Raw genomic sequence first — 14,238 nt, forward strand, 5'->3', positions numbered from 1 at the left:
AGTGAATGGTCTAAGGGATGAACCTCCGCTGGGGCTTAGTTGCGTGTGCAACCGAGTGAAGCGTTGAAGTGATCTTAGTATCTAGGGCTTAATCATGGTTAGGGACCTTCCGCCTGGACCAAAGGGTTAGGTCTATATTTAGGAAGAGATTTATAAATTGGAATCCCTAGAGTTCATTGCAACTTTATGCGAGTGCGAGGTGTTGAGATTGTTTGATTTCTCCTCCGGGACATGTATAGAGTTAGGCATAATTGACCTTAGTTTTGGGACTATGTATTTAAGGATTTCCACGACTCACTATTGCATTGATTAGGAAGCATAATAGAGGGTTCTTGCAATTGAAACGACTTTCCTAGGCGGAGCATTATCTGAGTACCCCATCTTTATCGATTGCCTTACCTTCTCCTTTATCTGTGCTCTCTTACTTGTTGTTTTTACTTTCGAGAATTGAATCATTGTCACACTTATCACTATTGATCTTTCACATAGCTAAGAATCGAATTAAGTGTTTTTATTCCTACTCCCTGTGGATTCGATACCTGCTCACCCGGGATTATTACTTCGACAAACCCGTGCACTTGTGGGATATACGCAAGGGGACCTTGTCAAGTTTTTGGCGCCGTTGCCGGGAAGTAGGCGTTTAGAGATACTTTGCACTTTGTTTTCTTAGCTATTTCACCATATATTCTATTTCATATCATCGTTCTGATTTCTTTTTCTTTCTTTTTGGTGCAGCTCCAAGTTATGACCCGAGGGAATCCCTCAATATTGATTGAAGGAGACCCTGAGCTTGAACGTACACTTAGAAGAAAAGGGAAAGAGCCTGTGCAAGAACAGCCTAATTTAGATGATTTGGTAGGGGAAGAATCTAAAAACATGGCAGAACATAATGAGCAACAACGAACACTATCCGATTATGCCAGACCTTCAGTATTGGGGACAAAGTCGAGTATTTAGCATCTCCCGATTACAGCTCAGAACTTCGAGCTGAAGCCGACATTCATCCACATGTTGCAACAATCCGCATAATTCAACGGTTTGGCCGGTGAGGATTCAAACAGTCATATAGAGAGCTTTCTCAAGGTGTGTGATATGCTGAAGATAAATGGGGTGACGAATGATGCCATCAAATTGAGAGCTTTCCGATTTTCCATAAAGAGGAGAGCGAAGTAGTGGCTACACTCATTACCTAGAGCATCAATCACCAAATGGGAGGAGATGGTAGAAGCTTTTCTGGCTCGTTATTTCCCTGCCGAAAAATCAGCAAAACTTAGGAATGAGATCTCATCCTTTGTTCAGTTGGAATTGGAGTCTCTATTCGAGACATGGGAAAGGTTTAAGGAACTCCTGAAAAAGTGTCCGCAACACGGGTTCCCGGAGTGGATGATTGTTCAAACCTTTTACAATGGTTTGAACCCGAGTACAAGGCTACTCTTGGATGCGGCAGCAAGAGGTACCTTAGGTAGCAAAACTACCGATGAGGCCCGTCAATTAATTGAGGAAATGGGGTTAAATATGTGGGAGTTTGACTTTTTCTTTACTTCGCTTTTGTTTTGTCTCTTGAGTTTAACTTGTTTGTTTAAGTCTTTTGAGTGTTCTTTTGTGTTAGGACCTTAGTTAAGGTTTTTGGGAGGTTTAAAAAGTGGGAGAGAGTCATTTGGGAGGTTAACCTGAAAGCCTCACGGTTTCCATGCGGGCGCATGGGAGCCCGTGAGGGTTTCTGGTGAAACTTCAACCTTGTTGGGCTGAAATGGGCCAACCTGAAGCCTCACGGCCCCCATGCGGGTTCATGGAGCCCGTGAAGATTTCAGAAGTTGTCCCAAAGTGGTCTCACAAACCTTGGCCTATATAATTGCCTTCTTGGACCTTCTAGGACATTCCTAACTTCTTTTTCTCTCCTTCTTCCTTCTCCTCTGATTTTCTTCATTTTTCTCTCTTCAAACCTCTCATCTTTGATCCCCAAACAAAAGAAGAAGTGGAAATCTTAGCTCCTTACAAAAAGAAGAGTTAGATTAAGGCATAGAGAGAATTATCGGTGAGTTAGGACAGCCATCTAAGAAGAGCAGGAGTGAGGGTTCCTCCAAGGGCAATTCTGCTCTAGGCCCTACCATACTCCCACTATCTCAAAGTGGTGATCAACAGAGACTCACACGTTCTGATAGCGCTCCTAGTGTCAGAGGCCCAGAAGCTAGTAGCAGATGCAAGAATTGTGGAAAGCCACATAAAGGACAGTGTCAGACACCTCGCAAGTGCTTCCATTTGAGGTCAAACTGGACATTTGAGGTCAGCATGTCCAGAGTTGGGACGGGGTGGATCTGCACCATCATCTCCTAGCCAGTTCAGAGGTTCTCAGCCAGTAGCATCTTCACCAATTACTACCAAGTCAGGAGCTGCTAGCAACACTTCACAGCCAGGTGCCCATCGACCTCAGACCAGAGCTCAGACCCAGTGTTTGCCATGACAGAGGAAGAGGCTGAGTGTAGGCCTAATGTGATCACAGGTACACTATCCATTTTCCAGCATGATGCTTTTGCATTGATTGATTCTGGGTCAGAGCGTTCTTTTGTTTGTACTACATTTGCATGTCACGCGAATAGTGACCCTTCCCCCTTGGGTGGTGAGTTAGTGATACAAACTCCTTTAGGTGAAGAGGTAGTAAGGAGTTTGGTGTACAGGGAGTGTCCTGTGCTAATTAATGGAGTTGTCTTGAAGGCAGACTTAATACCTTTGGAGATCAAAGATTTTGATGCTATCCTTGGCATGGATTGGTTGGATAGACATCATGCTTCCATTGATTGTTTCAAGAAGGAAGTTACTTTTCCTGTGTCTTTATGACCCGCAGTGGTGTTAAAGGGTGTGAGAAGGATTTTGCCTTCATGTTTAATTTCATTCATGGAAGCTAAAAGATTGGTAAACAAAGGTTGCTCTATGTTTTTGGCTCATGTGGTCGATACAAGAGTTAAGGAGCCAGCTTTAGAAGAGATGCCAGTGGTGAGTGAGCTTCAGGATGTTTTTCGTGGAGACTTACCAGGTTTACCACCAGACAGAGAAATGGAGTTTGCTATAGATTTACTACCTGGTACGGCTCCTACTTCTATACCACCTTATCGGATGGCACCAGTAGAGCTAAGAGAATTGAAGACTTAATTGCAAGATCTTGTAGACAAGGGTTTTATTCAACCAAGTGTATCTCCCTAGGGTGCACCAGTTCTCTTTGTAAAGAAGAAGGATGGATCTTTGAGGTTGTGCATAGATTACCAGCAATTAAATTGGGTGACAGTCAAGAACAAGTACCCATTGCCAGGGATTGATGATTTATTTGATCAATTAAAGGGAGCGAAGGTGTTCTCTAAAATTGATTTGCGGTCTGGGTATCATCAGTTGAAGATTAAGTTAGAGGATGTCCCAAAGACAGCTTTTCGGACCCGTTATGGCCATTATGAGTTTTTGGTGATGCCATTTGGTTTGACTAATTCTCCTTCTGCTTTTATGGATTTGATGAACAGGGTGTTCAGGCCTTATTTAGACAACTTTGCCATTGTGTTTATTGATGATATTTTGGTCTATTCACCTTTAAATGAGGAGCATGCTCAGCATCTTAGCATTGTTTTACAAACTCTCCGGGAGAAGCAATTATATGCTAAATTCTCCAAGTGCGAGTTTTGGCTCTATGAAGTTGGATTTCTTGGACATATGGTGTCAGGAGAAGGAATTATTGTGGATCCAAAGAAAGTTGAAGCCATTGTAAAGTGGGAAAGGCCGAAGAATGTTTCCGAAGTTCGAAGTTTTCTTGGACTTGCGGGTTATTATAGGAGATTTGTGGAAGGATTTTCTTTAATTGCCTTCCCACTATCAAAGTTAACTCGTAAGGAAGTGAAGTTTTCTTGTAATGATGAGTGTGAAAAGAGCTTTCAAACATTGAAGGGCCGTTTGACATCAGCTCCAGTGCTTACTTTGCCAGAAAGTGGGAAAGAGTTTGTAGTCTATAGTGATGCTTCTCGGCAAGGTTTAGGTTGTGTGTTGATGCAAGAGGGAAAAGTGGTGGCCTATGCCTCTAGACAGTTAAAGCGACATGAGTTGAATTATCCCACCCATGATTTGGAGTTGGCAGCGGTGGTCTTTGTTTTAAAGATTTGGAGGCATACCTTTTTGGAGAAACGTGTCGGATTTTTACAGACCATAAAAGCTTGAAGTATCTTTTTACTCAAAAGGAATTGAATTTGAGACAACGGCGATGGTTAGAATTAATAAAGGATTATGATTTGATCATAGACTATCATCCAGGAAAAGCAAATGTGGTTGTTGATGCTTTGAGTAGGAAGTCTACTTCAGTATCTTCTTTGAGGGTGTCCTATGTGTAACTTCTTTTAGCAATGAAGTGCTTGAGATTAGACCTTAACGTTGAAGATATTGGAGCATTAGTGGCCAGCTTCATAGTAAGACCATCACTGTTGGATCGTATTTAGGAGCTTCAGGGTAATGATGAAAAGTTGATACAAGAGATACAGAAGTTACAAACTGAAGAGACTAGTAAGTTCAGATTGAGAGAAGATGGAATCCTAGAGTTTCGAGGGCATGTTTGTGTTCCAGCAGATTTAGATCTCAAGAAAGTTATCTTGGAAGAAGCTCATTCCTCAGCTTATGCTGTTCATCCTGGAAGTACCAATATGTATAGAACAATCAAGGAGAATTATTGGTTGCCACGAATGAAGAAAGTGATAGTAGAGTTTGTGGCTAAATGCCTAGTGTGTCAACAGGTCAAGGCCGAGCACCAGAGATCTTCAGGATTGTTGCAACCTCTTCCAATCCCAGAATGGAAGTGGGAGCATATAACGATGGATTTTGTGGTAGGTTTACCATGAACAACTCGAGGTTTTGATACAGTGTGGGTGATAGTGGATAGATTGACAAAGTCAGCACATTTCTTAGCAGTACATACTAAGTATTCCTTGGAGAAATTGGCAAAGTTGTACATAGATGAGATAGTGAAATTGCATGGAGTACCAGTTTCGATAGTTTCAGATTGAGACCCCAGATTTACCTCTCATTTTTGGCCAAGATTTCATGAGGCTCTAGGTACAACTTTAAAGTTTAGTACTGCTTATCATCCTCAGATATACGGCCAATCAGAAAGAAAAATTCAGACCCTTGAAGACATGTTAAGAGCTTGTGTTATAGATTTCCAAGGAAGTTGGGATCTACACCTAGCGTTGGTGGAGTTTGCCTACAATAATAGCTTTCAAGCAAGCATTGGTATGGCTCCATATGAAGCTCTGTATGGGAGGAAGTGTAGGACTCCTCTTTGTTGGGATGAAGTGGGAGAAAGGAAGCTTTAAAGTGTGGAATTACTTGATCAAACTATTGAGAAAGTGAAAGTGATTAAAGATAGATTGAAAGCAGCTCAGGATAGGCAAAAGAGCTATGCTGACAACTGTAGAAGATTCTTGGAGTTTGAAGTTGGTGATAAAGTATTCTTGAAAATTTCTCCATGGAAAGGGGTAATTCGGTTTCGAGGTAGGGGAAAGTTGAATCCCCGATATATAGGTCCATTTTTGATTCTAGAGAGAATTGGATCAGTAGCTTATCGATTAGAATTACCACCTGAGTTGGAGAAGATTCACAATGTGTTTCATGTCTCCATGTTGAAGAAATATATCCCTGACCCTTCTCATTGTCTTGAAACACCACCGGTGGAGTTAAGAGAAGATTTGAAGTTTGAGGTCCAACCGGTGAAGATTTTGGACCAACAAGTAAAAATTCTTCGGAGAAAGAACATACCTATGGTAAATGTACTTTGGAGAAATGATGTTGTAGAAGAAATAACTTAGGAACTAGAAGGAGCAATGAAGAGTAAATATCCCTTGTTGTTTGAAACTAGAGGTATGCTAAATTTTGAGGCCGAAATTTCTTTAAGGAGGGTAGGATGTGGGAGTTTGACTTTTTCTTTACTTCGCTTATGTTTTGTCTCTTGAGTTTAACTTGTTTGTTTAAGTCTTTTGAGTGTTCTTTTGTGTTAGGACCTTAGTTCAGGTTTTTGGGAGGTTTAAAAAGTGGGAGAGAGTCATTTGGGAGGTTAACCTTAAAGCCTCACGGTTTCCATGCGGGCGCATGGGAGCCCGTGAGGGTTTATGGTGAAACTTCAACCTTGTTGGGCTGAAATGGGCCAACCTGAAAGCCTCACGGCCTCCATGCGGGCGCATGGAGCCCGTGAAGATTTTAGAAGTTGTCCCAAAGTGGTCTCACAAGCCTTGGCCTATATAATTGCTGATAAGTGCTTGTGCGATATGAATGCGATGCGTTCATTCCTTATGTTGAGCATTACTTTTCTCAGGATTTTACATTAATATGTTTGTTTTTATGTTACTTTTATGCAGGTAGGGTTGTGAGGCCGAGTATGAAGGAAATAGGCCAATGTGGATCATAATGCACTTATTTTGGAGGAAATCTTGCTAAGGTTCAAACGCGAAGACATAGGTCAGGTGTGCGATGCTAGAGTGTGTGCCAACCTCCTCGCATTCAAGTGAGCACATCCATTTGGAGGGGCACAAAGACAGTCACACTCGAGCATTCCAACTTATGCACATAAGAACAAGAGCTCCACCAACATGTATATTAATGAAGAAGCAAGTGATTCACGACGTGAACGTGTGCCCGTTTGCGTTACGCCGATGAAAGTATGGAATTGGGAAGTTATTCAGGTCGAAGACGGTAGTACACTATAGCAGAGCACTGTAGTATATACTGTAGCAGCAATGTTCACAGCCGGCTGAGAAATCAGAGAAACAGAGAATCCACACGGGCGTGTGGAAATTATCCACGCCCATGTGGAAATTCCGCATGGGCGCGTGTAGCGTCCACGCCCGTGGAGTTGCCTGATTCCAGCCCTATTTAAAGCCGATTCAGCCCGATTTTGGTAGTCTTTTCTCCATTTTTTCCCCAACTTGAGAGAGGGCTTTGGCTAGGGTTTTGAGGGGTATTGGCTAGGGTTTTGGAGAGGTTCTACGGCTCCGACATCGGCGTCGTTTGGAAGAAGGTAATTGGGAGAGCTTTCGTCGGAATCGATCCGGTAAGGTGTATCCTAGGTCGGACAAAGGATCCCTTGCGACGAGTAGAGGACTCTCCACAAGACCATCGACATGACCATTGAGGGGGTTTCTTTATGGATTCATTGCTTTTACATTCGATTTCTTTGATTGTACTTAGCTCCATGTTGAAAGAATAATAAAGAAGTTCAATGAAACGAATACATCCTAGGGTTCACAATCACCAGGGGGTTTCTTTATGGATTCATTGCTTTTACATTCGATTTCTTTGATTGTACTTAGCTCCATGGAGAGCTAAACCACTAGTGGGTACTTGGGTGATTGTGAACCCTAGGATGTATTCGTTTCATTGAACTTCTTTATTATTCTTTCAACAAATTGATGTTTATTGTGAGTTCCAACCTTGAATGCTTGATTGTATGAACATTTCCCCTAGAGTGACACTAGGATTGAGAGTTCTTGTTGGTAACCTTGTGAGTGAGTGACACACCATGAGCTTTAGACAAAGCCAGGTTGGAGAGGGTTGAGAGGGTGAGTCGAGAGGTACAAGAGCGTCCCTTTCCCCTCTGACGTGATAGATTCTACCTCCGTTCTTCGAGTTCTTTGCGGCCATAATAGAGTGAATGGTCTAAGGGATGAACCTCCGCTGGGCCTAGTTGCGCGTGTAATGGAGTAAAGCGTTGAGAGGATCTTAGTATCTAAGGCTTAATTGTGGCTAGGGACCTTCCGCCTGGACCAAAGGGTTAGGTCTTTTTAGGAAGAGATTAATCACTTGGAATCCCTAGAGCTCATTGCAACTCTATGTGAGTGCGAGGTGTTGAGATTGTTCGATTTCTCCTCTGGGACATGGATAGAATTAGGCATACTTGACCTTAGATTGGGACTATGTATATAAGGATTTCCACGACTCACCATTGCATTGATTAGGAAGCATAATAGAGAGTTCTTGCACTAGAAGCGATTATCCTAGGTGTAGAATCATCCGAGTACCCCATCTTTATCGATTGCCTTACCTCCTCCTTACTTTTGCTCTCTTACTTGTTGATTTTAATTGTTGAGAATTGAATCATTGTCACACTTATCATTGTTGATATTCTACATAGCTAAGAATCGAATTAAGTGTCTTTACTCACTACTCCCTGTGGATTCAATACCCGCTCACCTGGGCTTATTACTTCGACAAACCCGTGCACTTGCGGGATATGCGCAAGGGGATCTTGTCAAGTTTTTGGCGCCATTGCCGGGCAGCTAGGCGTTTAGAGATACTTTGAACTTTGTTTTCTTAGCTATTTCACCACACGTTCTATTTCAATCTTCTTATTCTAGCATCGTTCTGATTATCTTTTTCTTTCTTTTTAGTGCAGCTCCAGGTTATGACCCGAGGGAATCCATTAATATTGATTGAAGGAGACCCTGAGCTTGAACGTACACTTAGAAGAAAAGGGAAGGAACCTGTGCAAGAACAACATAATCCAGCTGATTTGGAAGTAGAAGGATCTGAAAACATGGCAGAGCAGAATGAGCAACAGCGAACACTATCTGATTATGCCAGACCTTCAGTGTTGGGGACACAATCGAGTATTGTGCATCCCCCAATTATAGCTCAGAACTTTGAGCTAAAGCCGGCATTCATCCATATTTGCAATAGTCCGCACAATTCAATGATTTGACCGACGAGGATCCAAACAGTCACATAGAGAGTTTTCTCAAGGTGTGCGACATGCTGAATATAAATGGGGTGACAGATGATGCCATCAAATTGAGGGCCTTCCCATTTTCCTTAAAGGGGAGAGCAAAGTAGTGGATACACTCATTACCTAGAGCATCAATCACTGCATGGGAGGATATGGTAGAAGCTTTTCTAGCCCGTTATTTCCCTCCCGGAAAATCAGCAAAGCTTAGGAATGAGATCTCATCCTTTGTGCAGTTTGAATTGGAGTCTCTATTTGAGACATGATAAAGGTTCAAGGAACTCCTACGAAAGTGTCCGCAACAAAGTTTCCCGGAGTGGATGATTGTTCAAACCTTCTACAATGGTTTGAACCCGAGTACAAGGCAACTCTTGGATGCGGTGGTAGGAGATACTTTAGGTAGCAAGACCCCGATGAGGCTCATCAATTGATTGAGGAAATGGGGTTAAATAGCTACCAGTGGAACGCTAGGGAGAAGAAAAAGGTGGCCGGTCTCTATGAAATTGATGCGGTAACGTCATTGGCAGCCCAAGTGGAGAGTTTAGGTAAGAAGGTAGATCTTATAGCTTCGAATAGAGTTGCGGCCATGACCAATTGTACCGGTTGTGGTGGAGGGCATGCTCCCTCCGATTGCCCAATCGTCATCGGTGATGTTTCTTCAGTTGAGAACGTTGACTTTGTAAGTAATGGCATGAGACTTCAAGGGAATCCATACAGCAACACCTACAATTCAGGTTGGAAGAATCATCCCAACTTTTCATGGAGTAATCAAGGACCACAGAAGACCATGGGACCATCGGGTTTCCAACAACAACACCAACAAGCCCCTCAAGTGGAAAACAGAATTTTAGGCTTGGAAACCCGAATGATGGATTTAGAGAATCACTTGGCCAGATTTTGTTCAATCGGCAAAATACAAGGTTTGAATCGGTCGAGGCTACACTGCAACCACACCACCTCCTTGCACAACTTTAAAAATCAGGGTGGGGCAAATTGTGAAGTCTCTCTCCGAAAGGCCACATGGAAGTTTACCAAGCAATACGGAAACCAATCCGAGAGAACATGTGAAGGCGATCACTTTGAGAAGTGGTCGTGAGGTTGAAGGGAGGCTTCCGAGTGAGAAGCCAAAAGAACACGCACCCGAGGTTGTAGAGGTTGAGGAGGGAGCAAACAAAGAGAAAGAGGTGACACCCCCACTTTTCAAGCCAAGAATCCCTTATCCCTCTAGATTGAAGAATGACCAAGGGTATGAATAGTATAAGAAGTTCCTGAGTTTGTTCAAGCAACTCGACATCAACATTCCTTTTGTAGAGGCATTGGCTCAAATGGCGAAGTACGCGAAGTTCCTGAAAGACCTATTGACCAACAAGAGGAAACTGGAGGAGATTGCTTCAGTGGTGCTTGATGCTTCATGCTCGGCGGTGTTGCAAAAGAACATGCCGAACAAGAAGAAAGACCAGGGAAGCTTCATCATTCCATGTAACATCGGCAATTTAGGTGAGGAAATGGCATTGGCTTATTCAGGGGCAAGTATCAACGTCATGCCATATACTTTCTTCCAAAAGCTAGGCTTGGGAGAGCCTAGGCCTACTCGGATGACTTTACAATTGGCGGACCGAACGGTACGACATCCGAGAGGCATCATTGAAGACGTGCTTGTCAAGGTGGACAAGTACATTTTTCTGGTTGACTTTGTAGTGCTAGATGTCGATGAGGATGCGGATGTACCCTTGATACTTGGGAGACCGTTCTTGCGGACTTCCAAAGCATTGATTGACATGGACGGCGGGGAGCTCACATTGAGAGTTGGAGATGACAAGCTCACATACCGCCTTGCTGAAGCCATGCGGCATTCTCTTAATTTTGATGATACTCTATACATTCTAGACACTACTGATGAAATTGTTGATGAATATATGCAAGAAATGTTAAACCCGGATCCATATGAAGGTTTGTTCGACCAAGAGGAGAGCAATGAAGAAGTAATGATGTTTGGTTCGACTGGAGAGGAAACATTTACCCTGGGGATCTTGAAGAAAGTGCTCCGAAAAATGAAGAGGGCTCGGAGATGCCACCGAAAATGCTCTAAGACTATTGGAGATGTACATGAGCCAAGGAAGTTGGACGAACCATTGCTAGGTGGTCCGAAGCTCGATAGTGCACCCTCTACCCTCAAGAGACTTTGCTCATCATGCTTTCAAGCCATGGGTAAGAGGGCAACCTTCATTCATGAACCCTCGTGAGGTAAGAAAGATACGTCAAGCTTAGTGACGTTAAACAAGCGCTTCTTGGGAGGCAACCCAAGTGTTTACTATTTTCGTACCTTTTAGTTTAGTTGTTTACATGAATAAACTGTTAAGTGTTGGTGTTTTAATGTTTAGATGCTTGTGCTGTGATTTTATTGTGGGTTTTTATTATTGGTGAGAATTGGTGAAGTTTGGTCGTTTGAGTTCTATTTCGTGTTTTTATCTGGTAAATTTTGCATACTAGGGCAGGCTCTGAGTGTGTCAACATGTTCAGAATATTTCTGCAGAGCCTGCAGGTTTTTCTAAGTCATCCATAGAAAACACACGGGCGTGTGGAATTTCCACATGCCCGTGGGTGTATACTGCGAGCTCATCTAGAGAAGGCACAGGGGCGTGTGGCTGCCCCTGTGGACGACCATGCGACTGGCGCATGCCCGTGGGTAATTTCCGCACGGGCGTGTGAATTCTGCAGAGTTGGGCAGATTTTCCCGAGAGCACACAAGGGCGTGGACTCGCCCCTGTGGGTGACCTTGTGAACCACACATGGGCGTGGGTAATTTCCGCACGCCCGTGTGAATCTCTGCAGGGTGTTCTCCCATCCCGAGAAAACACAGGGGTGTGCGGCTGCCCCTGTGAGTTGGGCATGTGAATGTCCACGCCCGTGTAGAATTTTCGTACGGGCGTGTGGAAGACTTGATACTTTTCTCGGATGTCCGGGGAAGCCACAGGGGCGTGCGTCTACCCCTATGGGTCGAGCGCACGGGCGTTTGTAATTTCCGCACGCCCGTGTGAAAGCAATTAGTGTCAAAGGAGCGTTTTCCCGAGAGAGCACAGGGATGTGTGTACGCCCCTGTGGCGCTCTCGAAGTGAGGCGCACAGGCGTGGATAATTTCCACACGCCCGTGCGAATGCACAGAATTCCAAGAGACACAATTTTCTCCTTAAAAACCTTGTGATCCGTCTCATTCTTCATCTCCAGTCGCCGGAAAACGATTCCCGATCATCTTTCCGACCCTTCATCGCTGTTTGGAGGAATTTTCTTTGCAAATCTTACCAAATTTCAGAAGTTTTCATATTCATTTCTTCGGTAACCTTCTCATCCTCTTTTCTTCGCCAATTATGGTTTTTAATGGATTGATTACCTTTAAATGCGAATTTTCATGCATGATGGATGTGTAGTAAGCATTTAGAAGTGGCTTTAAATTGAATTGTTAAGATTTGTTATGCACCCGTGCGGGAGTTTCACGCTCTGCAGATCCACACGGGCATGGGTAATTTCCACAGGCCCATGTGGAATTCTGCAGTATATTGCTTCTGAGATTTTTGATTGATTTCTTCTTTTGCACTACAGATATGGCACCTCGCGCGAAGAAGAACGAAGTGAAGCGCCTCAGACTCACCTCAACCGAGCCAATACATATGGAATTCTCGAACCCCGAGAATCAGGCTCGCTTCGAGAGACTTTCAGCACTTGGGTTTGGTCAGACCTGCTTCGCGGATGTGCAAGTGCTTAGAGATATTCAGCAAGGTGACGAGGTAATTAATGAGATTGACGAGATGCTGGCAGTGGGGAGCTGGAGGAGGCTGCTGACGATTAGTGAGCCAGCTTACCACGCACTGACGCTAGAGGTTTTAGTGTCCTTTGAGTTTCTATTGCTGCATGGGAGAGTTGACACTACAGAGGCGATACAGTTTCGGGCATTCGGCCATCCGTTCTCCATGAGTGTCATGGAGTTTTCGATTAGGATGGGCCTGCACGATGTCGCTTATATAGGTACAGTGGAGTACGACTGATTACCAGCAGATTTTCCAGTGCCAGTCACTCCATATCATGCATACAGGATTTTGTGTGGACATGGGGAGTACGAACCGGGACTGTCGAAGGCCTCTAGCTTATCCCGGTTCAGTTACAGATATGTACACGCAGTCATCAGCAGGTCCGTGATAGGTCGAGCTGATAACACAACCGCTTTGACCAGGCTGGATCTGCTCTTCTTATACTCCATGGCCCGTAATGTACCATTGCACTTAGGGTGCATTCTAGTAGATGTTTTGCAGTAGCAGGGTCATTCGACGAGAGTGGGTTTACTATTTGCTGGCCCTTATATCACTAGACTCATTCTGGGAATGGGTTTGGGCGACGCTCTACGTGGTGCTGAGAGGACAGTTGTACGCACTCCTCTTGCGTACGATAAGATTAGGATGATTGTGTTTGTAAGGAGGTTTGGGACAGGGGTTTATATTTTCACCACAACTACCGCTGAGACCACCAGGAGCGAAGGAGATACTGCGGGGGTGTCCAGCAGACTCCTCCATCTTTTGTAGCACTAGGTACTCGAGCCTATGACCGTATTGAGAGGCTGGAGACCGATGTTAGAGAGATTCGGACTGATGTAGCGGAGCTCTAGGCTATGCAGTCAGCTCAGTACACAGATCTTATGGCCCGGTTCGACTTCCTTCGAGATCTCCTGAGACCCAGATCCTCAGTTCCTCCAGCACCTCTATCCTCGACCCCAGCACCGGTGGACCCACTATATGCCACCTCAGCAGCGGTAGTAGCACAGGAGCTCGAGAGCGACTCCGACACTTGACTTTTCTTTTACTTTCGTGCATTTTACTTTATTCTATTTTTCTTGTTTTTAGACTTGTTCACTCAGAAAGGATTTTCCTTCTTAGTTTATGTTCATTTTGCATTTATCGAGTTGTATTCATTGCTTCATCTTTTATATACACTCGAGTTATTTTGTCTTTATTGAGCTTCACTGAACCACTTCGTGTATGCGTGCAGATGGTCTTGTCATCTTGGGAATTGAGACTTAGTCATGGGCACGGTCAAGGTGCTTCGGCACTTGACCGTGTGACCTTCACAACCCGTTGGAACACTACTCCCAATAAATTAGCTTCATCAAACGCAACACTAGGAGTCAGGGGAATATTGTTCTAATTGCTTCTCCCACATCTATTTTTGAATGATATATTTTGAATGAGCTTGCATGTGTACATTGAGGACAATTTACAACTTAAGTGTGGGAGGGGGGGAGTTTCATAATGCGCACATCTTTTCTATTGTTCTTGATTGATATATGCTCACATAGCCAATGGCGGTTCACCTTAGTTGCAATGATTGGATTCTTAAGTCTAGGAGAATTGTTAACATTGAATGTTTTCATGCTCTAGTTCTTGCTTGAATTTTTAGGAATTTTTGCCCGATTTACACTTAGTGCACTACTCACTCTTTGAACTCTATTGGAAACTCAT

At 43.8% G+C, this 14,238-nt stretch overlaps 2 non-coding genes across 2 annotated transcripts; both read right to left on the minus strand.

Moving 5' to 3' along the window:
* Positions 1-1,266: 1,266 nt before the first annotated feature.
* Positions 1,267-1,373, minus strand: LOC120252090. Its single transcript, XR_005533639.1, has one exon. It is a non-coding gene; the product is annotated as a small nucleolar RNA R71 (small nucleolar RNA).
* A 7,564-nt stretch (positions 1,374-8,937) lies between these two features.
* LOC120252301 lies at positions 8,938-9,044 on the minus strand. The gene has a single exon (XR_005533842.1). It is a non-coding gene; the product is annotated as a small nucleolar RNA R71 (small nucleolar RNA).
* Positions 9,045-14,238: the final 5,194 nt, after the last annotated feature.

The sequence above is a fragment of the Dioscorea cayenensis genome, chromosome 20 (assembly GCF_009730915.1).
Source record: "Dioscorea cayenensis subsp. rotundata cultivar TDr96_F1 chromosome 20, TDr96_F1_v2_PseudoChromosome.rev07_lg8_w22 25.fasta, whole genome shotgun sequence".
Classification (NCBI taxonomy): domain Eukaryota; kingdom Viridiplantae; phylum Streptophyta; class Magnoliopsida; order Dioscoreales; family Dioscoreaceae; genus Dioscorea; species Dioscorea cayenensis.